General features: G+C 46.2%; 1 protein-coding gene and 1 long non-coding RNA gene across 12 annotated transcripts in view; one reads left to right on the forward strand and one right to left on the reverse strand.

Annotated features, from left to right (window-relative positions):
- LOC139247636 (zinc finger protein 229-like) overlaps positions 1-27,194 on the forward strand; it is a 53,932-nt gene that overhangs the window by 15,020 nt on the left and 11,718 nt on the right. For 2 of the 11 annotated variants that reach the window (XM_070871710.1, XM_070871711.1), the window contains exon 1: positions 25,816-25,981. The exons of 4 other annotated variants lie outside the window; for them this stretch is intronic. The gene's annotated coding sequence lies outside the window, so the exon portion shown is untranslated. 5 more of the 11 variants (XM_070871703.1, XM_070871704.1, XM_070871707.1 and 2 more) reach the window with 5 other exon arrangements.
- On the reverse strand, positions 15,844-24,245 carry LOC139247651 (uncharacterized). The gene is made up of 2 exons (XR_011590946.1): positions 21,586-24,245; positions 15,844-17,275 (listed from the first exon to the last, which is right to left on the reverse strand). It is a non-coding gene; the product is annotated as an uncharacterized lncRNA (long non-coding RNA).

Raw genomic sequence — 27,194 nt, forward strand, 5'->3', positions numbered from 1 at the left:
CCACCTCCATAACATCACCGGTCTCTGCCCCTTCCTCAGCTCATCTGCTCAAACCCTCATCCAAGCCTCTGATCGGCCTCACACCTCGCACTCTCCGTAAACATAAGCTTAAACTTAGGGGGCATAGTTTTAAGGTGGTTGGTGGAAGGTTTAGAGGGGATTTGAGGAGGAGCTTCTTTACGCAGAGGGTTTTGGGGATCTGGAACTCACTGCCTGGAAGAGTAGTGGATACAGAAACCCTCACTACTTTTAAGAGATGGTTGGATGGGCACTTAAAGTGCCGTAACCTGCAGGGTACGGACCTAGAGTTGGTAATTGGGATTAGACGAGATCACCTCTTGTTGGCCGGCGCAGATATAATGGTAAGTGCTGCAGGGAATCGAATATGGCCAGGGTGATCTGGACTAGTTTCGATCGCCTGGATGGGTAGGAGAAAAATTTTCCCACATTTTCTTTCCCTAAATTGGCCTGGGTTTTTACCTGTTTTTTGCCTCTCCCAGGACATCACATGGTTCTGGTTGGGGTGGAATGTAGAATGTTTCGGTGCAAGGGGTGATGCAGTTGTGTGAGGCGGACTGGTTGGGCTGGGTGCTATTTACCTTTCCGCCATTGTTCATTGTTCATAGGTTTATATGTAACCTTCAGGGCTGCTGACCGAGGGCCGTGCGGCTCTTTGTCGGCCGGCGCGGACACGATGGTCTGAAATGGCCTCCTTCTGCGCTGTAAATTTCTATGTTTCTAAAACACTCCTGCCCGTATCCTTACTCAAGAACACAAGAAGTAGCAGCAGGAGTTGGCCCTCCCATCTACTCCGCCATTCAGTAAGATCTCTATTCGATAGAGAATTTTAAAGATTCACAACTCTGAGTGAAGAACTAGCTCCTCCACATAGTCTTAAATGACCTAATACTAATACTGTTATCCTAATACTAGGAACCCTAACTCTAGACTATCCAGCCCTTGTCAATTCCTCTCAGAATTTTATATGTTTCAATGATATCACCTTCCGTTCTTCTAAACTCCAGAGAATATAGGCCGATTCTACTCAATCTGTCCTCAGCCCTCTCATCCCAACTTGTACCAATTTCCATTCTTCCATCACCCCTGTGCTCGCTGAACTAGATTGGCTCCTGGTCCAGCAGTGCCTTGCTTTCAAAATTCTCATCCTTGTTTTGAAATCCATCCAGGACCTTGCCCCTCCCTATTGCTGTCACCTCCTCCAACGTGACAGCCCTCAGATCTTTGCATTCCTCCAATTCTGGCCTCTTGAGCAGCCCCAATTTTCAGCAATATTGGTGGCTGTACCTTCAGCTGCCGAGGCCATAAGCTCTGGAATTCCTCCCTAAACCTCTCCACCTATAAAATGCTCCTTAATACCTACCCTTTTGAACAAGCTTTCAGTCACCTGTGCTAATATTTCCTTACGTGACTGGGTGTCAAAGTTTGTTTGCTAACAGTCCTGTGAAGTGTCTTGGGACATTTTACTCCGTTTAAGGCGTGATATAGATGCCATTTGTTGCTGATAACTGAAGATATTTTGAATCGTAATATAACGAAACTACAGGCATGGGGAATTGCAATAGATTGATAACTGCAGAGGAAGAGGATTGTTCTGTATTGCTCATAGTGTGAATTCTTTTAATGTGAGGTGGCCCTTGCACATTCGCTACCACACGGGCTTGGCAGAGCAAGGTCTTGGTCCAATGGCAAGGGGATCCAAGATGACTGGAGACCAGGCTCTGCTGCATGTTTCCTCTGGCACTGATTCTCACTGGGATACAGTTTCCTCTGGCACTGACTCTCACTGGGATACAGTTTTCTGTAGCACTGACTCTCACTGGAATACAGTTTCCTCTGGCACTGACTCTCGCTGGGATACAGTTTCCTCTGGCACTGACTCTCAATGGGATACAGTTTCCTCTGGCACTGACTCTCAATGGGATACAGTTTCCTCTGGCACTGACTCTCACTGGGGTACAGTTTCCTCTGGCACTGACTCTCAATGGGGTACAGTTTCCTCTGGCAGACTCTCTCTGGGGTACAGTTTCCTCTGGCACTGACTCTCTGGGGTACAGTTTCCTCTGGCACTGACTCTGGGGTACATTTTCCTCTGGCACTGACTCTCACTGGGGTACAGTTTCCTCTGACACAGATTTACTGTATACCTAATTCGTGCTGTCCCTGCCCTGGGAGTGCTGGCAGTTTAAAAGGAGCTTTAACCTGAAACTGATCAGAAGCTGTGGGTGGAAAGTTTTCAGTGCAGTGGCAGATCGTACTGCTGCTGAATTTTAATTGATAAGCTGCCAGCAGTGCGGGCGGGACAGACACCGAAGTGTGCCCTGCGGCAGTGTAGAGGAAACTTTACTCTGTATCTAACCCATACACCACCTCGTCTGTGGGAATTTAGTGTGAATTTGAAAGCAATTGCTTGGGTAGATAGAGAGAAATTTATTCTGCTGCTTGGGGTATCTAGGACGAGGGGACATAACCTTAAAATCCGAGCCAGGCCATTCAGGAGAGATGTTAGGATACACTTCTTCACTCAATGGATGGTTGAACATAAGAATTAGGAACAGGAGTAGGCCATCTGGCCCCTCGAGCCTGCTCCGCCATTCAATAAGATCATGGCTGATCTGGTCGTGGACTCAGCTCCACTTACCCGCCCTCTCCCTGTAACCCTTAATTCTCTTATTGGTTAAAAATCTATCTATCTTTGACTTGAATACATTCAATGAGCTAGCCTCAACTGCTTCCTTGGGCAGAGAATTCCACAGATTCACAACCCTCTGGGAGAAGAAATTCTTTCTCAACTCGGTTTTAAATTGGCTCCTCCGTATTTTGAGGCTGTGCCCCCTAGTTCTAGACTCCCCTACCAGTGGAAACAACCTCTCTGCCTCTATCTTGTCTATCCCTTTCGTGATTTTAAATGTTTCTATAAGATCACCCCTCATCCGTCTGAACTCCAACGAGTAAAGACCCAGTCTACTCAACGTATCATCATAAGGTAACCCCCTCATTTCTGGAATCAGCCTAGTGAATCGTCTCTGTACCCCTTCCAAAGCTAGTATATCCTTCCTTAAGTAAGATGACCAAAACTGCACGCAGTACTCCAGGTGCGGCCTTACCAATACCTTATACAGTTGCAGCAAGACCTCCCTGCTTTTGTACTTCATCCCTCTCGCAATGAAGGCCAACATTCCATTCGCCTTCTTGATTACCTGCTGCACCTGCAAACTAACCTTTTGGGATTTAAGCCGGTTCACGGGCTCCCAGGCCGCCTGCAATTTCTGCGGTCTGGAAGAGTCCGTGTTCTATGTTTTTATTGAGTGCACGAGGTTGCAGCCCCTGTTTTGTTATCTAAAGGGGCTGCTCCTGAAATTCTGGCTGCACTTCAGTCCCACACTCCTGATCTTCGGGCACCCTGTGCGGAGGGGAGCGGGTAGATCCGAGGGCCTCCTCGTAGGACTGCTCCTGGGCACGGCCAAGGGTGCCATCAGCCGGTCCAGGCAGCGGGCGGTCAAGGGGGTCGTTCAGCCAGACTGCCTGTCTCTCTTCCGCGCATACATCCGGTCCAGGGTATCCCTGGAGATGGAGCACGCGGTGTCCACCGGTACGCTCGCGGCCTTCCGCGAGAGGTGGGCACCGGAGGGACTGGAGTGCATCATCACGCCCGGCAACCAAATTTTAATTTGATTTTATGTTTTTAAGTTAATTTGTTTTAATTGCCGGTGCTTTTAGTGTCCCCCTCCCCTTTTATAGGGGGCACTTGGAGAAAAAATATGTTTTTATGCCCAAAAAACCCCCCCAAAAAAAACCACAAAAAAAAAAATAAAAGGGCCTGTAAATGTTTGGTGTTTCCCCCAGATCGGGGGGGCACGGTTTAATGTTTTTTGTTTACTCCCAAAAAGAGTTTCATGCACAAGGACCCCCAGGTCCCTCTGCACCACAGCATGTTGTAATTTCTCCCCATTCAAATAATATTCCCTTTTACTGTTTTTTTTCCCAAGGTGAATGACCTCACACTTTCTGACATTGTATTCCATCTGCCAAACCTTAGCCCATTCGCTTAACCTATCCAAATCTCCTTGCAGCCTCTCTGAGTCCTCTACACAACCCGCTTTCCCACTAATCTTAGTGTCATCTGCAAGTTTTGTTGCACTACACTCTGTCCCCTCTTCTAGGTCATCTATGTATATTGTAAACAGTTGTGGTCCCAGCACTGATCCCTGTGGCACACCACTAACCACTGATTTCCAACCGGAAAAGGACCCATTTATCCCGACTCTCTGCTTTCTGTTCACCAGCCAATTCTCTATCCATGCCAATACATTTCCACTGACTCCGCGTACCTTTATCTTCTGCAGTAACCTTTTGTGTGGCACCTTATCGAATGCCTTTTGGAAATCTAAATGCACCACATCCATCAGTACACCTCTATCCACCATGCTCGTTATATCCTCAAAGAATTCCAGTAAGTTAGTTAAACATGATTTCCCTTTCATGAATCCATGCTGCGTCTGCTTGATTACACTATTCCTATCTAGATGTCCCGCTATTTCTTCCTTAATGATAGTTTCAAGCATTTTCCCCACTACAGATGTTGAACTAACCAGCCTATAGTTACCTGCCTTTTGCCTGCCCCCTTTTTTAAACAGAGGCGTTGCATTAGCTGCTTTCCAATCCGCTGGTACCTCCCCAGAGTCCAGAGAATTTTGGTAGATTATAACGAATGCATCTGCTATAACTTCCGCCATCTCTTTTAATACCCTGGGATGCATTTCATCAGGACCAGGGGACTTGTCTATCTTGAGTCCCATTAGCCTGTCCAGCACTACCTCCCTAGTGATAGTGATTGTCTCAAGGTCCTCCCTTCCCACATTCCTGTGGCCTGCAAATTTTGGCATTGTTTTTGTGTCTTCCACTGTGAAGACGGAAGCAAAATAATTGTTTAAGGTCTCAGCCATTTCCACATTTCCCATTATTAAATCCCCCTTTTCATCTTCTAAGGGACCAACATTTACTTTAGTCACTTTTTTCCATTTTATATATCTGTAAAAGCTTTTACTATCTATTTTTATGTTTTGCGCAAGTTTACCTTCGTAATCTATCTTCCCTTTCTTTATTGCTTTTTTAGTCATTCTTTGCTGTTGCTTAAAATTTTCCTAATCCTCTAGTTTCCCACTAACCTTGGCCACCTTATACGCATTGGTCTTTGATTTGATACTTTCCTTTATTTCCTTGGTTATCCACGGCTGGTTATCCCTTCTCTTGCCGCCCTTCTTTTTCACTGGAATATATTTTTGTTGCGCACTATGAAAGCTGTGTGGAAGTGTGGAACTTCCCACAATAAGCAATCGATGCTCGCCCATTGAATAATTCTGGGCCGGTTGTGATGTCTGCCAAATGACCGTTGCTTGTTCCCTTGGATTGGATCTTTATTTATTCCCTTTGATTGTTTTCAGTTTCACTGCTGGACCTACCACTCAAAGCACTTTGTCTGATCTGCCCCTGGGAATGAGCAGACTCCTCCCTCCTCTCCCACACTGCACCGTCTCTCCTCCTCTTTCCCCCTTGGTTGTGTTCCACACTCTGGGCCTTGGGCCTTCCCCGGGGATTCTCAGTATGAACAGGGGGATGTGTGTTGAGACAGGATGTCCCAGCTCTCCACCTTCAAAGGGACATGGAGAGGACCCACTGGGCTGAATGGCCCTGCTTTATGACATCACTGCAGTGCCTAGCAACCAACCTCCCTGAGCCCTGCTCATTATGGGCTGGCAGTGTCTGATGGGACAGTGAAGAGGGAGAAAGACTTGAATTTATTTGGCGCCTTTCACGACCACCGGAGCCCTCAAAGCGCTTTACAGCCAATGAAGTACTTTTGGATTGTAGTCGCTGTTGCAGTAAGGGAGAGTTACCCTGTATCTAACCCGTGCTGTACCTGCCCTGGGATTGTTTGATGGGACAGTGCATAGGGAGTTTTACTCTGTATCTAACCCGTGCTGTACCTGCCCTGGGATTGTTTGATGGGACAGTGCATAGGGAGTTTTACTCTGTATCTAACCCGTGCTGTACCTGCCCTGGGATTGTTTGATGGGACAGTGCATAGGGAGTTTTACTCTGTATCTAACCCGTGTTGTACCTGCCCTGGGATTGTTTGATGGGACAGTGCATAGGGAGTTTTACTCTGTATCTAACCCGTGCTGTACCTGCCCTGGGATTGTTTGCTGGAACAATGTAGAGGGAGGTTTACTCTGTATCTAACCTGTGCTGTACATGCCCTGGGAGTGTTTGATGGGACAGCTTAGAGGGAGCTTTACTCTGTATCTAACCCGTGTTGTACATGTCCCAGAACTGTTTGATGGGATAGTATAGAGAGAGTTTTACTCTATATCTAACACATGTTGTACATGTCCCGGGACTGTTTGACGGGATAATGTAAAGGAAGCTTTGCGCTGTATCTAACCCATGTTGTACCTGATCTGGCAGAGTTTGACGGGACAGTTTAGAGGAAGCTTTTCTGTCTATCTAACCCATACTGTAACTGCCTTGGGAGTATTTGATGGGACAGTGTGGTGGGAGCTTTTCTCTGAATCTAACCCATACTGTACCTGCCCTGGGAGTGTTTGATGGGATAATGTAGACGGAGATTTACTATGTGCCAAACCTGTGCTAACCTAGCAAGTTGTGAAGAGGACGCCAATAATCTACAAAGGGATATAGATAGGCTAAGTGAGTGGGCAAAACATTGGCAGATGGAGTATAGTGTGGGAAAATGTGAGCTTATTCACTTTGGTTGGAGAAATAATAAAGCAAATTATTATTTAAATTGTGAGATTACAAAATGCAGTGGGATCTGGGGGTCCTTGTACATTAAACACAAAAAGTTAGCATGCAGTTACTGCAATTAATCTGGAAGGCAAATGAAATGTTGGCCTTTATTGCAAGAGGGATGGAGTATAAAAGTAGGGAAGTGCTGCTGCAACTGTACAGGGCGTTGGTAGGACCACACCTGGAGTACTGCGTACAGTTTTGGTCTCCTTATTTAAGGAAGGATATACTTGCACTGGAGGCAGTTCAGAGAAAGTTCCCGAGGTGTATAACTGAGATGAAGGGGTTTTCATAATGAGAAAGGTTGAGCAGATTGGGCCTGTACTCATTGGAGTTTAGAAGACTTGGAGGTGATCTTATTGAAATGTATAAGATTCTGAGGGGGCTTGACAGAGAGGATGTTTCCCCTCGTGGGGGAATCTAGAACTAGAGGGCATAGTTTCAGAATAAGGGGTCGCCCATTTAAAACTGAAATAAGGAGAAATTTCTTATCTGAGGGACGTGAATCTTTGGAATTCTCGACCTCAGAGAGCTGTGGGGGCTGGGTCATTGAATGTATTTAAGGTGGGGATGGACAGAATTTTGAACGATAAGTGGGTCAAGGATTATGGGGAGTGGGCAGTGAAGTGGAGTTGAGACCGATCAGCCATGATCTTATTGAATGGCGGAGCAGACTCGAAGGGACAAATGGTCTACTCCTGCTCCTATTTCTTATGTTCCATGCCTGCCCTGGGAGTGTTTGATGGGACAGTGTACAGGGAGTGTTACGCTATATCTAACCCATGCTGTACCTGCCCTGGGAGTCTCTGATGGGACAGTGTAGGCGGAGGTTTACTCTATCTAATCCATGCTGCACCTACCCTGGGAACGTTTCATTAGACAGTGTACAGAAGAGCATAAGGAACAGGAGTAGGCCATACGGCCCCTCGATCCTGCTCTGCCATTCAATAAGATCATGGACTCAGCTTCACTTCCCTGCCCGCACCCCATAATCCCTTATCCCTTTTCGTTTAAGAAACTGTCTATTTCTATCTTAAATTTATTCAATGTCCCAGCTTCTACAGCTTTCTGAGGCAGAGAATTCCACAGATTTAGAACCTTGTGAGAGAAGAAATTTCTCCTCATCTCTGTTTTAAATGGGCGGCCCTTTATTCTAAGATCATGCCCTCTAGTTCTCGTCTCCCCCATCAGTGGAAACATCCTCTCTGCATCCACCTTGTCGAGCCCCCTCATAATCTTATACATTTCGATAAGATCGCCTCTCATTCTTCTGAACTCCAGTGAGTAGAGGCCCAACCTACTCAACCTTTCCTCATAAGTCAACCCTCTCATCCCCGGAATCAACCGAGTGAACCTTCTCTGAACTGCCTCCAAAGCAACTATATCCTTTCGTAAATATGGAAACCAAAACTGCACACAGTATTCCAGGTGTGGCCTCACCAAAACCTTGTATAGCTGCAGCAAGACTTCCCTGCTTTTATACTCCAATCCCTTTGCAATAAAGTCCAAGATACCTTTCGCCTTCCTGATCACTTGCTGTATCTGCATACTATCCTTTTGTGTTTCATGCACAAGTACCCCCAGGTCCCGCTGTACTGTGGCGCTTTGCAATCTTTCTCCATTTAAATAATAACTTGCTCTTTGATTTTTTCTGCCAAAGTGCATGACCTCACACTTTCCAACATTATACTCCAACTGCCAAATTTTTGCCCACTCACTGAGCCTGTCTATGTCCTTCTGCAGATTTTTTGTGTCCTGCTCACACATTGCTTTTCCACCCATCTTTGTATTGTCAGCAAACTTGGCTACGTTACACTCAGTCCCTTCGTCCAAGTCGTTAATATAGCTTGTAAATAGTTGGGGACCCAGCACTGATCCCTGCGGCACCCCACTAGTTACTGGTTGCCAACCAGAGAATAAACCATTTATCCTGACTCTCTGTTCTCTATTAGTTAGCCAATCCTCTATCCATGCTAATATATTACCCCCAACTCCGTGAACTTTTATCTTGTGTGGCAACCTTTTATGTAGCACGTTGTCAAATGCCTGCTGGAAGTCCAAATACACCATATCCACTGGTTCCACTTTATCCACCCTGTTCGTTACATCCTCAAAGAACTCCAGCAAATTTATCAAACATGACTTCCCCTTCATAAATCCATGCTGATTCTGCCTGATTGCATTTTGCTTATCCAAATGTCCTGCTATTGCTTCTTTAATAATGGACAAGTACAACATTTTCCCAACCACAGATATTAGGCTAACTGGTGTATAGTTTCCTGTTTTTTGTCTGCCTCCTTTTTTAAATAGGGGCGTTACATTTGCAGTTTTCCAATCTGCTGGGACCTCTCCAGAATCCAGGGAATTTTGGTAAATTACAACCAATGCATCTACAATCCCTGCCGCTACTTCTCTTAAGACCCTAGGATACAAGCCATCAGGTCCAGGGGATATATCTGCCTTTAGTCCCATTATCTTACTGAGTACCACCTCCCTATTGATTGTGATCGTGTTAAGTTCTTTCCCCCCCCCCCCTAGCCCCATGACTATCCACTGTTGGAATATTGTTGGTGTCCTCTAACGTAAAGACTGATACAAAATATTTGTTCAGAGTTTCTGCCATCTCCATGTTCCCCATTATTAATTCCCCGGTCTCGTCCTCTAAGGGACCAACATTTACTTTAGCCACTCTTTTCATTTTTATATACCTATAGAAACTCTTGCTATCTATTTTTATATTTAGTGCTAATTTACTCTCATAGTCTATCTTCCCTTTCTTCATTTTTTTAATCGTTCTTTGCTGACTTTTAAAAGCTTCCTAGTCTTCTGTCCTCCCACTAGTTTTGGTCACTTTGTATGCCCTTGTTTTTAGTTGGATACCGTCCTTTATTTCTTTAGTTAGCCACGGATGGCTATCTTTTCTCTTACATTCCAGCGAGGAGGAAAGGGTGCATTTTTCTTGAGAGTTGTGAAATATCTCCTTAAATGTACACCCCAGTTCATCAACCGTCCTACACATTAATCTATTTTCTCAGTGCACTTTACCCAACTCTGCCCTCATACCTTCATAGTCTCCTTTATTTAAGATTAGTACGCTGGTTAGAGATCCAACTTTCTCACCCTCCATCTGAATTTGAAATTCAATCATGTTATGATCACTCATTCCGAGGGGATCCTTTACTAGGAGATTGTTTATTAATCCTGTCTCATTACACAGGATCAGATCTAAGATAGCCTGCCTCCTGGTTGGTTCTGTTACATACTGCTCAAGGAACCCGTCCCTTATGCACTCCATGAACTCCTCCTCAAGGCTGCCCTGACCAATTTGATTTGTCCAATCAATATAGAGGTTAATATCACCTATGATTATTGCTGTTCCCTTTTTACAAGCCCCCACTATTTTCTGGTTTATGCTCTGACCAACAGAGTTGTTACTGTTCGGGGGCCTATTGACTATACCCACCAGTGACTTTTTCCCCTTATTATTCCTTATCTCCACCCAAACTGTCTCAACACCCTTATCATTGGAGCCAATATTGTTTCTTACTATTGCAGTGATTCCATCCTTTATCCATAGAGCTACCCCACCTCCTTTTCCTTTCTGTCTGTCCTACCGGATTGTCAAGTAACCCAGTCCTGGTCACCTTGTAACCACGTCTCTGTAATGGCTATCAGATCATATCCATTTGTCTCAAATTGTGCCGTCAACTTATCTATTTTGTTACAAATGCTATGTGCATTTAGACACAGTGCCTTTCAGTTTGTTTTTTTTACCTTTTTTTCCTGCTTGTATCCTCTCCTTCAAATTCACTTTCTTTATTTTTGCTTTCTAATTCCAGCTTTACTCCTCTCCCTATTGAATCTTTTTCAGGTTCCCATCTCCCTGCCAAAGTAGTTTAAACCCTCCCCAACAGCACTAGCAAACCCACCCGCAAGGATATTGGTCCTTGCTATGTTGAGGTGCAACCCGTCCGGCTTGTACAGGTCCCGCCTTCCCCGGAAGCAGTCCCAATGCCTCAGGAAGCTAAAGCCCTCCCGCCAGCACCATCTCTCCAGCCATCTGCTCGATCCTCCTATTTCTGTACTCACTAGCTCGTGGCACCGAGAGTAATCCAGATATTACTACCTTTTGAGGTCCTGCTTTTTAATTTATCTCCTAGCTCCCTAAACTCTGCCTGCAGGACCTCATCCCTCTTCCTACCCATGTCATTGGTACCGATGTGAACCACGACCTCTGGCTGTTTAACTCTTCTCCCAGAGTGTAGAGAGAGCTTTACTCTCCACATAACCCGTGCTGTACCTGTCTTGTGAGTGATTGATGGGACACTTCAGAGGAAGCTTTGCTCTGTATCTAACCCATGCTCTACCTGCCCTGTGTGCTTCGATGGGTTGGTGTAGGGGAAGCTTTCCTCTGTATCTAACCCATACTCTACCTGCCCTAGTTGTGTCTGATAGGACATTGTAGAGGGAGGTTTACTCTGTATCTAACATAAGCTGTACCTGCTCTTGGAATATTTGATGGGACAGTGTAGAGGGAGCTTTCCTCTATATCTAATCCATGCTGTAGCTGCCCTGGGAGTGTTTGATGGGACAGTGTAGAGGGAGGTTTACTCTATCTAATCCATGTTGTACCTGCCCTGCAAGTGTTTGATGGGACAGTGTAGACGGAACTTGACTCTCTTTCTGACTCGTGCTGTACCTGCTCTGGGAGTTTTTGATGGGACACTGTCGAGGGAGATTTATTCTGTATCTAATTTTGCGATACCTGCCCTGCGAGTGTTTGATGCGGCAGTGTAGAGGGAGCTTTAATCGGTACCTAACCCATGCTGTACCTGCCCTGAGAGTATTTGATAGGACAATGTAGAGGGAGCTTTACTTTGTATCTAACCTGTGTTGTACCTGCTCTGCGAGTGTTTGATGGATAATGTAGACGGAGATTTACTGTGTATCTAACCTGTGCTAACTTAGCAAGTTGTGAGGAGGACGCAAAGAATCTACAAAGGGATATAGAGAGGCTAAGTGAGTGGGAAAAACTTTGGCAGATGGACTATAATGTGGGAAAATGTGAGGTTATCCACTTTGGTCGGAGAAATAAAACAGCAAATTATTATTTAAATGGGGAGAGATTACAAAATGCGATAGTACAGAGGGATCTGGGGGTCCTTGTACATTAAACACACAAAGTTAGTGTGCAGTTACAGCAATTAATTAGGAACACAAATGGAATGTTGTCCTTTATTGCAAGGGGGATGGAGTATAAAAGTAAGAAAGTCCTTCTGCAACTGTACAGGGTGTTGGTGAGACTACACCTGGAGTACTGCATACAGTTTGGTCTCCTTATTTAAGGAGGGGTATACTTGCATTGGAAGCAGTTCAGAGAAGGTTCCCGAGGTTGATGACTGAGATGAAGGGGTTGTCATAAGAAGAAAGGTGAAGCAGGTGGGGCCTATACTCTTTGGAGTTTAGAAGACTTCGAGGTGATCTTATTGAAATGTTTAAGATTCTGAGGGGGCTTGACAGGGTTGATGCAGAGAGGATGTTTCCCCTCGTGGAGGAATCAAGAACGAGGGAGCATAGTTTCAGAATAAGAGGTAGCTCATTTAAAACTGAAATGGAGGAATTTCTTATCTGAGGGATGTGAATCTTTTGGAATTCTCCACCTCAGAGAGCTGTGGAGGCTGGGTCATTGAATGTATTTAAAGTGGGGATAGACAGATTTTTGAATGATAAGGGAGTCCAGGGTTATGGGGAGCGGGCGGGGAAGTGGAGTTGAGGCCAGGATCAGATCAACCATGATCTTATTGAATGGCGGAGCAGGCTCGAGGGGCCAAATGGCCAACTCCAGCATCTATTTCTTATGTTCTATACCTACCCTTGGAGTGTTTGATGGGACAGTGTAAAGGGAGCTTTCCTCTATATTTAATCCAGGCTGTACCTGCCCTGGGAGTGTTTGATGGAACAGTGTCGAAGGAGATTTACTCTGTATCTAACCAGTACTGTACCTGTCCTGGGAGTGTCTGATGGGACAGTATAGAGAGAGGTTTACGCTATCTAATCCGTGTTGTACCTTCCCTGGTGGGATAGTGTACACAGGGCTTTACTCTGTATCTGACCCATTCTGTACATGCTCTGGGAGTGTTTGGGGCAGTGTAGAGGTAGGTTTACTCTGTATCTAACCTGTGCTGTACCTGTCCTGGGAGTGTTTGATGGGACAGTATAGAAGGAGCCTTGCTCTTATCTAGCATATGCTATGCCTGCCCTGGCATTGTTTGATCGGGGAGTATAGAGGGAGCTTTACCCTCCGCCTAACCCATGCAATTCCTGCTCTTGGAGTGTCTATTGGCCGGTGTAGAGAAAACTTTACTCTGTATCTAACCCGTACTGTACCTCCCCTGGGAGTGTTTGATGGGACAGTATAGAGGGAGCTTTACTCTGTATCTAACCCGTGCTGTGTGGGCCCTTGGAGTATTTGATGGGACAGTGAAGTGGGACCATTACTGTGTATTAAGACCCAAGCTTGCAAGCCATCAGGTCCAGGGGACTTTTCCATCTTTAGTCCCATTATTTTACTGAGTCCTTTTTTTGTGATAGTGATTGCTTTAAGTTCCTCCCTCGCTATAGTCCCTTAATTATCTATTATTGGGATGTTTTTAGTATCTTCTACCGTGAAGACTGATATAAATTATTTGTTCAAAGTCTCTGCCATTTCCCTGTTCCCCATTATTAATTCCCCAGTCTCATCCTCTAAGGGACCAACGTTTGCTTTAGTTACCCTATCCTTTTTACATACCTGTAGAAGCTCATACTATCTTTTTTATATTGCTTGCTAGTTTACTCTCATAATCTATCTTCCCTCTCTATTATTTCTTTCGTCATCATTTGCTGTTTTTAAAAAATTTGCCAATGCTCCGGCCTCCCACTGATCTTGGCCACTTTGTATGACATTGTTTTCAAATTGATACCATCCTTTACTTCCTTCGTTAGCCATGGAAGGTTCTCCCTTCGCTTAAAGTCTTGCCTTCTCACTGAAATATATTTTTGTTGAGTTATGAAATATCTCCTTTATTGTCTGTCACTGCTTCTCAACCGTCTTACACTTTAATCTATTTTCCCAGTTGACTTAAGCCAACTTTTTTTTTAATATGTTCACGGGATGTCGGCGTCGCTGGCAAGGCCAGCATTTATTGCCCATCCCTAATTGCCCTTGAGAAGATGGTGGTAAGCCACCTTCATGAACTGCTGCAGTCCGTGTGGTGATGGTAGTGCCACAGTGCTGTTAGGGAGGGAGTTCCAGGAATTTGACCTCGCGACGATGAAGGAATGGCGATATGCTTTCAAGTCAGGATGGTGTATGACTTGGAGGGGAATGTGGAGGTGGTGGTGTTCCCATGCGCTTGCTGCCCTTGTCCTTCTCGATGTTAGAGGTCGCGGGTTTGGGAGGTGCTGCCGAAGAAGCCTTGGCGAGTTGTTACAGTGCATCTTGTAGATGGTACACACTGCAGCCACGGTACACGGTGGTAGAGGGAATGGATGTTTAAGGTGGTGGATGGGGTGCCAATCAAGCGGGCTGCTTTGTCCTGGATTGTGTCGAGCTTCTTGAGTGTTGTTGGAGCTGCACTCATCCAGGCAAGTGGAGAGTATTCCATCACACTCCTGGCTTGTGCCTTGTAGATGGTGGAAAGGCTTTGGGGAGTCAGGAGATGACACACTCACCGCAGAATACCCAGCCTCTGACCTGCTCTTGTCACAGTATTTATGTGGCAGGTCCAGTTAAGTTTCTGGTCAATGGTGACCCCAGGATGTTGATGGTAGGGGATTCGGCGATGGTAATGCCATTGAATGTTAAGGGGCGGTGGTTAGACTCTCACTTGTTGGAGATAGTCATTATCAGGCACTCGAGTGGCGTGAATGTTACTTGCCACTTATCAGCCCAAGTCTGAATGTTGTCCAGGTCTTGCTGCAAACGGGCATGGACTGCTCCATTATCTAAGGAGTTTTGAATGGAACTGAATACTATGCAGTCATCAGCGAACATTCCCTGTTCTGCTTTCATACCTTTGTAATCGCCTTTATTTAGAATCAGGGCACTGGTTTGAGGTCTGACTTTCTCGCCCTCCAACTGAATTTGAAATTCAACCATGTTATGATCACTTTTTCCGAGAGGATCCTTTACTATGAGATAATTTATTAATCTTGTCTCATTCCACAGTACCAGATCTAAGATAGCCTGCTTCCTGATTGGTTTCTTCAACTTACTGTTCAAGGAAACCATCCCGGATACACTCTTATAAACTCTTCCTCAAGTCGACCTTGGCCAATTTGATTTGTCTAATCAATATGAAGATTAAAGTCTCCCATGATTATTGCCGTACCTTTCTTACAAGCCTCCATTATTTCTTGATTTATACTCCGTCCAACAGTGTAGCTACTGTTAGGGGGCCTATGGACTATGCCCACCAGTGACTTCTTCCCCTTATTATTTCTTATCTCCACTCAAACTGATTCTACATCTTGATCTTCTGAGCCAATATCATTTCTCACTACTGCACTGATTTCATCCTTTATTAACAGAGCTACCTCACCTTTTCCTTTCTGTCTATCCTTCTGAATTGTTTAATACCCCTGAATATTCAGTTCCCAGCCTTGGTCACCTTGCAACCACGTTTCTGTAATGGCTATCAAATCATACCCATTTGTATCTATTTGTGCCGTCAACTCACCTATCTTGTTACGAATATTATGTGCATTCAGATAAAGAGCTTTTAATTTTGTCTTTTTACCATTTTCCCCTGCTTTGACCCTACTCTCTGTTACACTCTTATTTTATACATTCTGTCCCTTCCTGTCACAGTCTGGTTATCATTGCTCTATGGCCTTCTCCTTGCTCTTTGCCTTTTTAAATTTCTGCTCACCTGAACCCTCCCCCCACCCCCAGTACTGGTGCCAGTGCCCCATGTGTAAGTGTAGATTCTTTTCTTTCAATCTGGTTCAGCAAAATTACTGAAACGAATACCGTTTGTGCTTTAAACAAAGCAAGCTTTTATTTAAAAAGCAAATCCCGATCGGGGACTTTATCAGACAGAAGGAATGCAAGTCTGTTCGAACGCACTCACTTCCTATGGACAAAGTGACGTTACATTGTAAAGGGACGATGGTTATACATTTTCGGCAAAAGATAACAAGATAGGGCCAGAGTTACATCCCAGCTCAGCCCATCTCTTTTTATTCCTTCCTTACCGTTGTCTACTCATAAGCCGACCCAAGCATGGTCCGATTTTAAACAAAGACCTTCTGTCAATGTTTCAGGTTAATAACATGATTTTATAAGACCTTGAGGTTTTTCTGCAAGCTGTGGGTTTTGTTTCAATATGTGTTAGTGTTGTAACATTTCGCAGTCTCGAGTCTGAGATGTCATGGCTATTCCTCCATGAATTCTTTGTTAGCTTATACTGTCCCTATACAATTCCCACGTTCTCAACTTCAATGTCTCTATACATTTTTAAACATTCACATTCCCCCCTTTTATCATTCCATGATAACACTTAGGATCATTCGAGGAGTATCGCATTCATCCGTTCACACTCTATTTCCTGAATCATATTGTTGTTAGTGTCGAGTAGTTCTTTAGTTCGTTGGATCATAACTCGGGGGCCCTTGACCACAAGAGGATTTGCTAACCTTGCCATCATTACTTTACAACAAAGGTTAAGGCAACCCACAATTAGATAGGATCTCCAAGATCCATCTGATAGCCAATCAAACCAGCTAGATCCTTCTGCTGGTGTGGATAACTTCTTCACCTTCCTTCTTATGTGATCAGCGAGATTGGTTATGTTTTCTGAACTATCAGGAATGTAAGTGCAACATTCAGATCCTATCAGGGCACACGTTCCCCCTTTCTCAGCTAACAGGTAATTGAGGGCCATTCGGTTTTGTACTGCTACGGTCCTTATTGCTACCATTTCAGCTGTGATGCCCTCCAGAGCTTCAGCAGTATTGTATTGGCACCCCTCCTCTCGTGATAGTTTGGCTCTGAATTCATCTGACAGTCTCAGTTAGGGTTAGTGGAATGGGGCGCAAAGGAATTCCCCCTTTGGAATGTATAGGGAATGTGAACACACCCAACATCTAGAAAAGTTCCCAGAAGACATGTACAAAAAGGTGTTTAAATGGAGCTCTTGTCTCTGTCTCCCCTCCCATGCGCCAAAACTGTCATATATCAACACTATTATACAGACTGTGGCATACAGACAGTTTCATCTTATGGCTCAGGATTCAGATAAATAGTCCAATTATTTTGCTGATTAAAAGAGTTCAGTTTTCCCGTCTCTCTTCTCAGGTCACCGTCGGTGTAGCTGACTGTCTATCACTACGGGTAAAAGTTCAAACTGGTCCACGTTCCAATTAGGATGCCAACGGCCTTGTTCAGCTACGGAGAAGAGGAAGTCTGGAACAGAAACAGGAATTAGAATAACCAATAAAATAGGTTCGTTCGAGGGTGGTGAGCTTGCAGTTGTGCAGGTGAACGCAGGCACCCCTCCCCTCAACCTCGGCTGCAGTGGGGGTAGTGAGTAACACCTGAAAAGGCCCCTCCCATTGTGGCTCTAATCCCTTCCGAATCCATACTTCCCTGGTGCCACGAGGGACAATTCGGGTAAAACTGGGAGGTCGAGGTGAGCATCTTGAACCTGGTTGTGAGCTAGTCGCAGAGCCTGAGTCAGAGAAAGAACATAGGTGGTCATCAGTCGAGCTGAGATCTAGGAACAATTTCCCTCATTAACACCTTAACAACAGTTTGAGCCTTATTGTCCAGGTTAGGGTAGGCTTCAATTCATCTGCTAAACACATGTACTATCACTAATACATATTTGTAACACTGAACTTTTTGCAACTCAATGTAGTCCAACTGAAATGTCTCAAAGGGACCTTCGGGTAGGGGCGTTTTACCCCAATCACAGGGGACTCCCTTCCCTGGATTATGTTGCTGGCAAACCAGGCAACGACTACTGATGTTCTGGGTGAGCGCCTGGAGTCTAGGGTGCCACCAAGTAGCCAAAAGTGTGTCACTCGTGGTCCTTGCTCCACAATGAGTAGCAAAATGCATACATTCAATAACCCATAGAGCCAACTCGTCAGACATGCAAGTCTGTTCCGCGGGAGTGGTCCAGAGTTTAGAAACATTGTCATAAGTACATGCATAATATTTCCACAACAGTTTATCTTTTTCAGGAGCGTCCTCCTGTGCTTTTATAACATCTTGGATGGTTGGCATTGGTTTTTCCGAGGCTAACTTATCCTTCACAGGATTTTTAGTTTGACTCATAATTTTGGGCACTACCATCTGTTGGTCACGAGAGGCCTGTTTGGCCTCTTGGTCAGCACAACGATTCCCTATATCAACCAGAGAATTTCCGGTAGTGTGGGCAGTACATTTGACAATGGCAATGCGTTTGGGGAACATGAGGGCTTGCAACAAATCAGATACTAGCTGTTTATGGGATATCTCATTCCCCTGTGAGGTTAGGAATCCCCTATTTTTCCATAATTGTCCGAAATCATGGGCCACCCCAAAGGCATACCTAGAGTCGGTATAGATATTGACTTTGAGATCTTTGGCCAAGATACAGGCTCGGGTGAGGGCGAATAGTTCAGCTTGTTGGGCAGAATAGGCGGTTTCAAAAGTGGCAGATTCCAAGACCTGATTCTCCTGTTTAACTATGGCGTATCCTGAGATTCATGTACCTTCTGGATCATGACTGGGTTCTTCCTCATCTTGGGGTGGCTCAGTAAGAAAACAGGCCGGATTAATTGCAGTACAGTGCCGAAAGGTCAGCTTAGGATTGTTTAGTAAGTAGATCTCATATCTGCTTTGCCTGGCCATGGTAAGGTGTTGAGTCTGCAGTTGGCCCAGGAGGGCAGCTACGGAGTGAGATGTGTTAAGACAACGGTAACACAGTCTTTCAGAATTGTACAATACAGTTGAAAGGGCCGGTCATAGAGGGGCCGGCCCAAAGCCAGAGCTTGCAGCAGGGCTGTCTTTAGTTCCTTAAAGGTTTGGACGTCTACGGTTTCTATTTCAAAGCTGCCTTACTTATTTGTATACGGGGTGAGGTGCTTAGTCATCAGGGCAACATTAGGGATCCAGGATCTGCAGTAATTGATCATCCCCAAACACTGTCGCATTTGTTTAGCCGTGCTAGGGACTGGAAACTGGCAAATTGGTTCGACTCGGCTAGCCTCCAAAGCTCGGTGGATACTCGGTATTGCCTGTGATAACCCACTTGGGAGGGGTCCTCTGCCCACACATGAGGATCCACATAATCAGGTATGTCAGAGCCAGTATGATGCTGCAGAGTCGTTAAGACCTTCTCGGGGTCCCCGTGGAATTGGACTGTTCGGCCATGTTTTACAATTTGCACATCCCGGCTGGTAGGGTCAGCCTCGTCTATAGCCTGGCGCACCATAACTCCCAAATCTTTAGCGTGGTGGGGAGGTAATACTTCACGAGTAATATGTGGTGCCACCGTTGGGGGCTGTCCATTTCCACAAAATCTGCCTTCCCTTCCGGTCCAGTCACTCTAGCCCTTAATAGAATTTCCTTCACTTCCCCTTCGTGATCCTGATAAAAGTTCTGCAGGTCCTGATTCTTTCCACTGGGATCGTATGCTAGGGTCACGCGATAGGGTGCCTACGGCAGGTCCAGAGACCACCACTGAGGGGTTCTAGTGGTATAATACTGCCGCTTAAGGATTCCCTGTTTTACAATAATCCCATCATCTCCACACTCCAAATGCAACTGGAATTTGCAGAGGAGGTCTCTAGCCATCAAATTACAGTCCAGATTGGTAGTGATAACAAATCGATGTTCCACCGATTTTTCCTGGTAACCCATTTTAACCGGTTCTGACACCGGGAATGTCGAGATTTGTCCCAGGAATCCTGAAAGTTCCTGTGTTTCAGTAGAGGCAGGGAGTTTAAGCTTTGATTGTACAGAAGACATGAAGGCTCCCGTATCTATCAAAAAGGGTTGCCACTCATTCAGAATTTTTAACAATATCATTGGTTCGTCGTCCGGGGAGGATCCCTGCACAATCAAGCTGCGTAGTCAATCGGGGGACAATTGACCAAAGGGGTTGTTCTGGGAGAAGTTAGTGTAAGATCCTCCTCTCCCCCCTTGCCCCCCTCGCCCCCCTCCTCTTTCTCCTCTTCCTTTTCCATGCTGACGGTAGGGGCAATTTTTATTCCAATGTCCTTCCTGCTCACAATTAAAACAGTCAATTCCTCTTACCCAGTCCAGGCCTCTTCCCATACCATGCCGGGGACAATAGGGAGGTTTATTAGCAGGGCTCGGGCCGTTTGGTTGTTTAGTATAACCGTATCCTTGCTTATCCATCCAATCCTGTATGCAACACTGTGGTTCTATTGATCCTTCCTCCCGAGATGGCTCTTCCTTTCTAGTCACGTATTCAGTCTTGACCCGGGTTGGGGGCGCACCTCCCCCCTCCCCTTTCTTTTCCTGCCAATAATATCTAACTGACCTTTCCATTTGTCCGGATAGCGTGAGCAATCGAATCGTTGTTCGAAGATCACATAGACATCTATAGTGGGGTGGTCTGCAGCTTGTTGTGCATCAGTGTTTGGCATTGGTCTGACAGGGAATTGGTGTCGGGACTTTGGGATCATGGAAATTATTTCTAGGTCGGAGGATGTTTCGGAGCTGTCTGACTGCTTGACAGTTCTGCGTCTCGATCGGCGGGGGTGTTTGCTATGTCTTTCACAACTTGGACTGGTAGATTGACTCGAAGATTTATGGGACTGTCTGTGATATCGAGATATAGTTCTGCCCTTTCGAGTGTGAGATCTGGTCCTTTCGGCTATATTGTGAACTGGGGATCCGAATCGCTATCAGAGGATGAGGAGTCAGTTTGGGTTTGTTGCTTTGGTGGTATGGGGTTATTTTTAACTCCTCTCACCGGAGTGTAAGGTGGAGGGTGTTGGGAAGAGGACTGGAGCAAGGGGCCAGGGGGTGCGGGAGGCGCCGTTGGGCGCTGAGTCAGTGACCACTCATCAATTTCATCATCAGCCTCGGTTAACACAAAGCCAGCCATTTGACTACGTGGTCGGTCAATACCTTTCTCAGAGGTCCCAGAGGATCTCTTAGCAAGTTTCTCGTGCGTACATTCTTTTTTTTAAGATGTCTACAGTTTTAACATGTGTTCCCTCTGTCAATGAGAGTCCCAATTTAATAGCATTTATTTGCCAACTTGACAGAAGTGATGCATCTTTTAATTTTTGACAATCCCTGTGCTTTTTTTGCTACCTCTACGCTTCTAGTGCCACCTAGAGGCCACTGGTCATCTCCTAATAATTTGTTCAGGGCTCCTGATAATTTTCTAAAGTCTTCAGCTCTTTCAGGGAATTCCTCACATAACTTTTGTAGCGGACTATCCGCATCCGTTGTTTTATCCAACTGATTACCCATTTTCACGCTGCCCCTCGTATTAGCGTGTCGTTACGCGTTCGTGTCGTCGTGCAATTTGAACAAACTTAAAATAAACACAGACTTTACTGAAACTAACACTGACTTTGAACAAACTCAAAATAAACAGACTTTACTAAAACTAACACTGAGCCGCGTCGCCCCGCGGCTCGCATCACCGCGCGATTTGAAATACTTAAAATAAACAGACTTTACTAAACTAACACTGAACCGCGTCGCCCCGCGATTTAAAACACTTAAAATAAACAAAGACTTACTGACACCAGCACTGACTTTGATATCACTCCGCGGTTCGCGTTGCTGCACGTTCGCGTCGTCCCACGTTCACTCGGCTGCGCGCTCGCGCCGCCACGCGTTCCACGCTGCTGCGCGTCTGCGTCAGCCCTCCTTCACTCGGCCGCACGCTCGCGCCGCCGCACGTCTCGCGTCGCTACGCGTTCCACGCTGCTGCGCGTCTGCGTCAGCCCTCCTTCACTCGGCCGCACGCTTGCGCCGCCGCACGTCTCACGTCGCTACGCGTTCCACGCTGCTGCGCGTCTGCGTCAGCCCTCCTTTACTCGGCCGCACGCTTGCGTCGCTATGTGTTTTACGCTGCTGCGCGTCTGCGTCAGCCCTCCTTTACTTGGCCGCACGCTCGCGCCGCCGCACGTCTCGCGCCGCTGCGCGTCCGCGTCGGCCCTGCCTTTCGAGTTGCTGCGTGATTTAAATTCAATCAGTGCCTCGACGGGCCAAGTGATATACGAGGTCGACGTCACACCTGACTTGAACACCTATCCTCTATTTAATTCCCCATAAGCCTTATTTAATTCCCTGTGAGCCTAATTTTCTAAATTTGATTTCTTATGAGCCTTATTTAATTTCTTTTAGTCTCCAAATTTCCCTATCCTTTCGCGTCACTGCGCAGTTTAAATCCAATCAGTCAATGAAAGCCCTAATTTAATGGAGTTTTTCTGCCAACTGGACAGGAGTGATTTTTTTTTTTAGACTGCAGTGGAATTTTTCTCATAATTTAAAATCTCAGAACATTTTTTTTTCAGCACCTATTTAGTACGTTACTTTTTTTTTTCCATAGAGAGAAGTCTGGCACGTAGGCTGTGGACTGCTTTTCGTTGTCTCAATTGTTCCAGCCTCAAGGTCGTGTTATTTAATATATATATTTTTTGAATCCTTTTGAATCCATCTCAGTTGTTTTGCTGTGCCTTCTCTGAATGTTTTCTTTCGACAAGTAAGTGAGCATGTTAAATCCTTTTTTTTAACCACCGGAACCATGTATTTTTTTCTTTTTTTTTACTCAACAAACCTATCCTTTGTGCATTTCCTGGCTCCGTAACTTATCATCCAAATATACGTAATTCAATAAGGTTCACACTCTTAAACTTCCCACATACAGGACAACACTACGAAGGATTAAAAAAAACTTTCATTCTGTTTGAGATAAAACAAACCACAACTCCCTGGCTTTTTTTTTTACAGTAAAAATCACAGAAGCATTTCTCATTTAAACAGACGTTCACAAGAGTCTCTTTTCTTTCCTATTAATTTTTGGATCCATGATTGATCATCTATCCCTAGCTAGCTCTAACTATAACCTATCTTTCCAAGTCGCCGCTTGGTTTGCGTCATCGCGCAATTTCCCTATCTCTATCCCTATTCTAAGTTTGAAAGGTATTCACCATTTGTCCTGGATCTCGTTCAGACACTACCTGAGAACCAGCGAGTGGCTAAACTTTCCTCAGACTTTTGAAACCGGGGGAAACTGGAGCAGTATTGAAATCATACTCACTCCAGTGGCCACTTTCCCCTCGTCTCGTCCAAGGCTAGTCTGGCTCTTAATTCGCAAGTTTTCGGCAGTCGTCCGTTGAGATCCCACTTCTGACACCAAATGTAAATGTAGATTCTTTTCTCTCAATCTGGTTCAGCAAAATTACTGAAACGAATACCGTTTGTGCTTTAAACAAAGCAAGCTTTTATTTAAAAAGCAAATCCCGATCGGGGACTTTATGAGACAGAAGGAATGCAAGTCTGTTCGAACGCACTCACTTCCTACGGACAAAGTGACGTTACATTGTAAAGGGACGATGGTTATACATTTTCGGCAAAAGATAACAGGATAGGGCCAGAGTGACATCCCAGCTCAGTCCATCTCTTTTGATCCCTCCTTCCCTTTGTCCACTCATAAGCCGACCCAAGCATGGTCCGATTTTAAACAAAGACCTTCTGTCAATGTTTCAGGTTAATAACATGATTTAATAAGACCTTGAGGTTTTTCTGCAAGCTGTGGGTTTTGTTTCAATATGTGTTAGTGTTGTAACATTTCGCAGTCTCGAGTCTGAGATGTCATGGCTACTCCTCCATGAATTGTTTGTTAGCTTATACTGTCCCTATACAATTCCCACGTTCTCAACTTCAATGTCTCTACACATTTTTAAACATTCACACATGAACCAAAACCCATTTCTCCCACACCAGTCTTTGAGCCACACAGGCAACACAGCCTTAAGGACTCACGCTCTCGGCTGCAGAGAACAGTATCTATCCCCCTAACTATACTCTTTCCTACCACTACAACATTTATTTTTAGTCCCCCCCACTTGAATGGCCTCCTGTACCACGGCACTGTGGTCAGTTTGCTCATCCTCCCTGCAGCCCCTGCCCTCGTCCAAACAAGGAACAAGAATCTCATACCAAACAAGGAACAAGAATCTCATACCTGTTGGACAATTGCAAGGGCTGAGGCTCCTCCATCACTATCTCCTGGGTCATAAGAACATAACAACATAAGAATTAGGGACAGGAGTAGGCCATCTCACCCCTCGAGCCTGCTCCGCCATTCAATAAGATCATGACTGATCTGGCCGTGGACTCAGCTCCACTTACCCGCCCTCTCCCCGTAACCCTTAATTCCCTTATTGGTTAAAAATCTATCTATCTGTGACTTGAATACATTCAATGAGCTAGCCTCAACTGCTTCCTTGGGCAGAGAATTTCACAGATTCACAACCCTCTGGGAGAAGAAATTCCTTCTCAACTCGGTTTTAAATTGGCTCCCCCGTATTTTGAGGCTGTGCCCCCCTAGTTCTAGTCTCCCCTACCAGTGGAAACAACCTCTCTGCCTCTATCTTGTCTATCCCTTTCATGATTTTAAATGTTTCTATAAGATCACCCCTCATCCTTCTGAACTCCAACGAGGAAAGACCCAGTCTACTCAATCTATCATCATAAGGTAACCCCCTCATCTCCGGAATCAGCCGAGTGAATCGTCTCTGTACCCCCTCCAAAGCCAGTATATCCTTCCTTAAGTAAGGTGACCAAAACTGCACGCAGTACTCCAGGTGCGGCCTTACCAATACCCTGTACAGTTGCAGCAGGACCTCCCTGCTTTTGTACTCCATCCCTCTCGCAATGAAGACCAACATTCCATTCGCCTTCCTGATTACCTGCTGCACCTGCAAACTAACTTTTTAGGATTCACGCACAAGGACCCCCAGGTCCCTCTGCATCTCAGCATGTTGTAATTTCTCCCCATTCAAATAATATTCCCTTTTACTGTTTTTTTTTCCCCAAGGTGGATGACCTCACACTTTCCGACATTGTATTCCATCTGCCAAACCTTCGCCCATTCGCTTAACCTGTCCAAATCTCTTTGCAGCCTCTCTGTGTCCTCTACACAACCCGCTTTCCCACTAATCTTTGTGCCATCTGCAAATTTTGTTACACTACACTCTGTCCCCTCTTCCAGGTCATCTATGTATATTGTAAACAGTTGTGGTCCCAGCACCGATCCCTGTGGCACACCACTAACCACCGATTTCCAACCCGAAAAGGACCCATTTATCCCGACTCTCTGCTTTCTGTTCGCCAGCCAATTCTCTATCCATTCTAATACATTTCCTCTGACTCTGCGTACCTCTATCTTCTGCAGTAATCTTTTGTCTGGCACCTTATCGAATGCCTTTTGGAAATCTAAATACACCACATGGTTAGGATCTGGAATGCGCGGCCTGAAAGGGTAGTGGAGGAAGACTCAATAACAGCTTTCAAAAGAGAGTTGGATAAGTTTCTGAAAGAAAACATTTGCAGGGCCGGTGTGGGGGGGGGGGGGGGGGCAGTGGGACGAGCTGGAAGCCAGCAGGGTCTCGACTGGCAGAATGGCCTTCCGTGCTGTAACCATTCTCTGATTGTGTGAGGAGAACCACTCTGTTCCCTGACTCAATCTAAAGCTTCCTGATTGTGAGCACCTCTGTTAAACCTGCCCTGCACCTTCACTGCTCCAAGGAGAAACACCCCAGATGCTGCAGCCATCATCTTATTGAATGGTGGCAGGCTCGAGTGACCAAATGCCGACTCATCTCCTATTTCTGATGTTCTCATGTATTCATGTCACTGGTCCCCATCCTGCACCTGATGGCCTCCCTGCAGTAAGATAGCCGCCGCGCATGCTCCCTGCCCTGAAGAGGGACACTGGAATGCATTGTGACGTCGAGGAAGCCCCGCGCCTGTCGCTCCCTGCGGCGGCCGGTCCAGTGCTGCCCAAAGATGGCGGCCGAACTCCCCGCAGCCCCCGACAGTAACCGAGGCCCGTCCCCGCCCAAAAGTGTCCCGCAGCCGTCACCCGCCGACTCGGTGGCCAAATCTCGCTGCCCGCGCGTGTCCGTGAGTATGTGAGTCCGCAGGGAGGCCAGGTGCGCTGTTCGGGCCGCTCCTCCATCCTCGGCGGCGACGGCAAAACATTGGACGTCGGTCCGCAGCCAATATGCTGGCCCGCGCCTGCGCACAACTCCGCCTCGCCTCACCCGGGACCCCGAGCTCAAAGGCCGCGAGCGGAGCCCGCCAACAAACCGACAACCGTCCGCCTGCGCGCAGCACTCAGCCCGCAGCCAATGGCGAGGCGGCGCGGGGCACCAGCGCGCACTGTTCCGCGCCAATCAGCGGCGGCGGGGGCGGGGTCGCGACACCAATCAATCAATCGGCGAACAATCCAGGGCGCGCGGTGCTGAAGGGAAAGTGTCTCTGGCGACACAAACAGAAGATGCTGGAAGTGTCCGCGGCTCAGGCAGCGTCAGAGGGGGCGGGGCGGCGGCCCTCCGTCACAACTGGAGAGTGCTGGGAAAGAACAGATCCTGAAGGAGCACTGAAAGGGGGAGGGGGAGAAAGGACAACAGGGAAGGTCTGTGATAGGGGGGAAGGCAGGAGAGATTAGAGAGACAACAGGGAGGATGGGCCGAATTCAGATGGTACTGGCAGGAGTTAGAACAACATTAGTCAGGATAGGGTGTGAATGGTGGGATAATGATCAGTGGCCACTCGAGACAAGGAAAAAAAACTGGCTCGGTGGGTGGAGACCATGAGAAATAGGAGCGGGAGTGGGCCACCCGGACCCCGAGCCTGCTCCCCATTCAATAAGATCATGGCTGGTCTGATCATCGACTCAGTTCCACTTTCCTGCCCACTCCCCAGAACCCTTTACTCACTTATCGTTCAAAAATCTGTCTATCTCCGCCTTAAATATATTCAATGACCCAGCCTCCACAGCTCTCTGGGACAGAAAATTCACAGATTTACAACCCTCTGAGAGAAGAAATTCCTCCACATCTCAGTTTTAAATGGGCGGCAACTTTTTCTGAGAATATGTCCACTAGATACAGAGAAAAGCTTGCTACACACGATCCCATCAAAAACTGCCAGGGCAGGTACAGCACAGGTTAGACAGGAAGGTTTAAGCTGGGCATTCCAGAACTTGGGGCCTGGGCAACAGAAGGCACAGCCAACAAAGCCACCAGTGGTTGAACAATTATAATCAGGGATGCTCAGGAAGGCAGATATCTTTTTGGCCGGGGTGTGGGGGTGTGGGGAGCAGATGTGGGGC

Source organism: Pristiophorus japonicus, unplaced genomic scaffold (assembly GCF_044704955.1).
Source record: "Pristiophorus japonicus isolate sPriJap1 unplaced genomic scaffold, sPriJap1.hap1 HAP1_SCAFFOLD_278, whole genome shotgun sequence".
Lineage (NCBI taxonomy): Eukaryota > Metazoa > Chordata > Chondrichthyes > Pristiophoridae > Pristiophorus > Pristiophorus japonicus.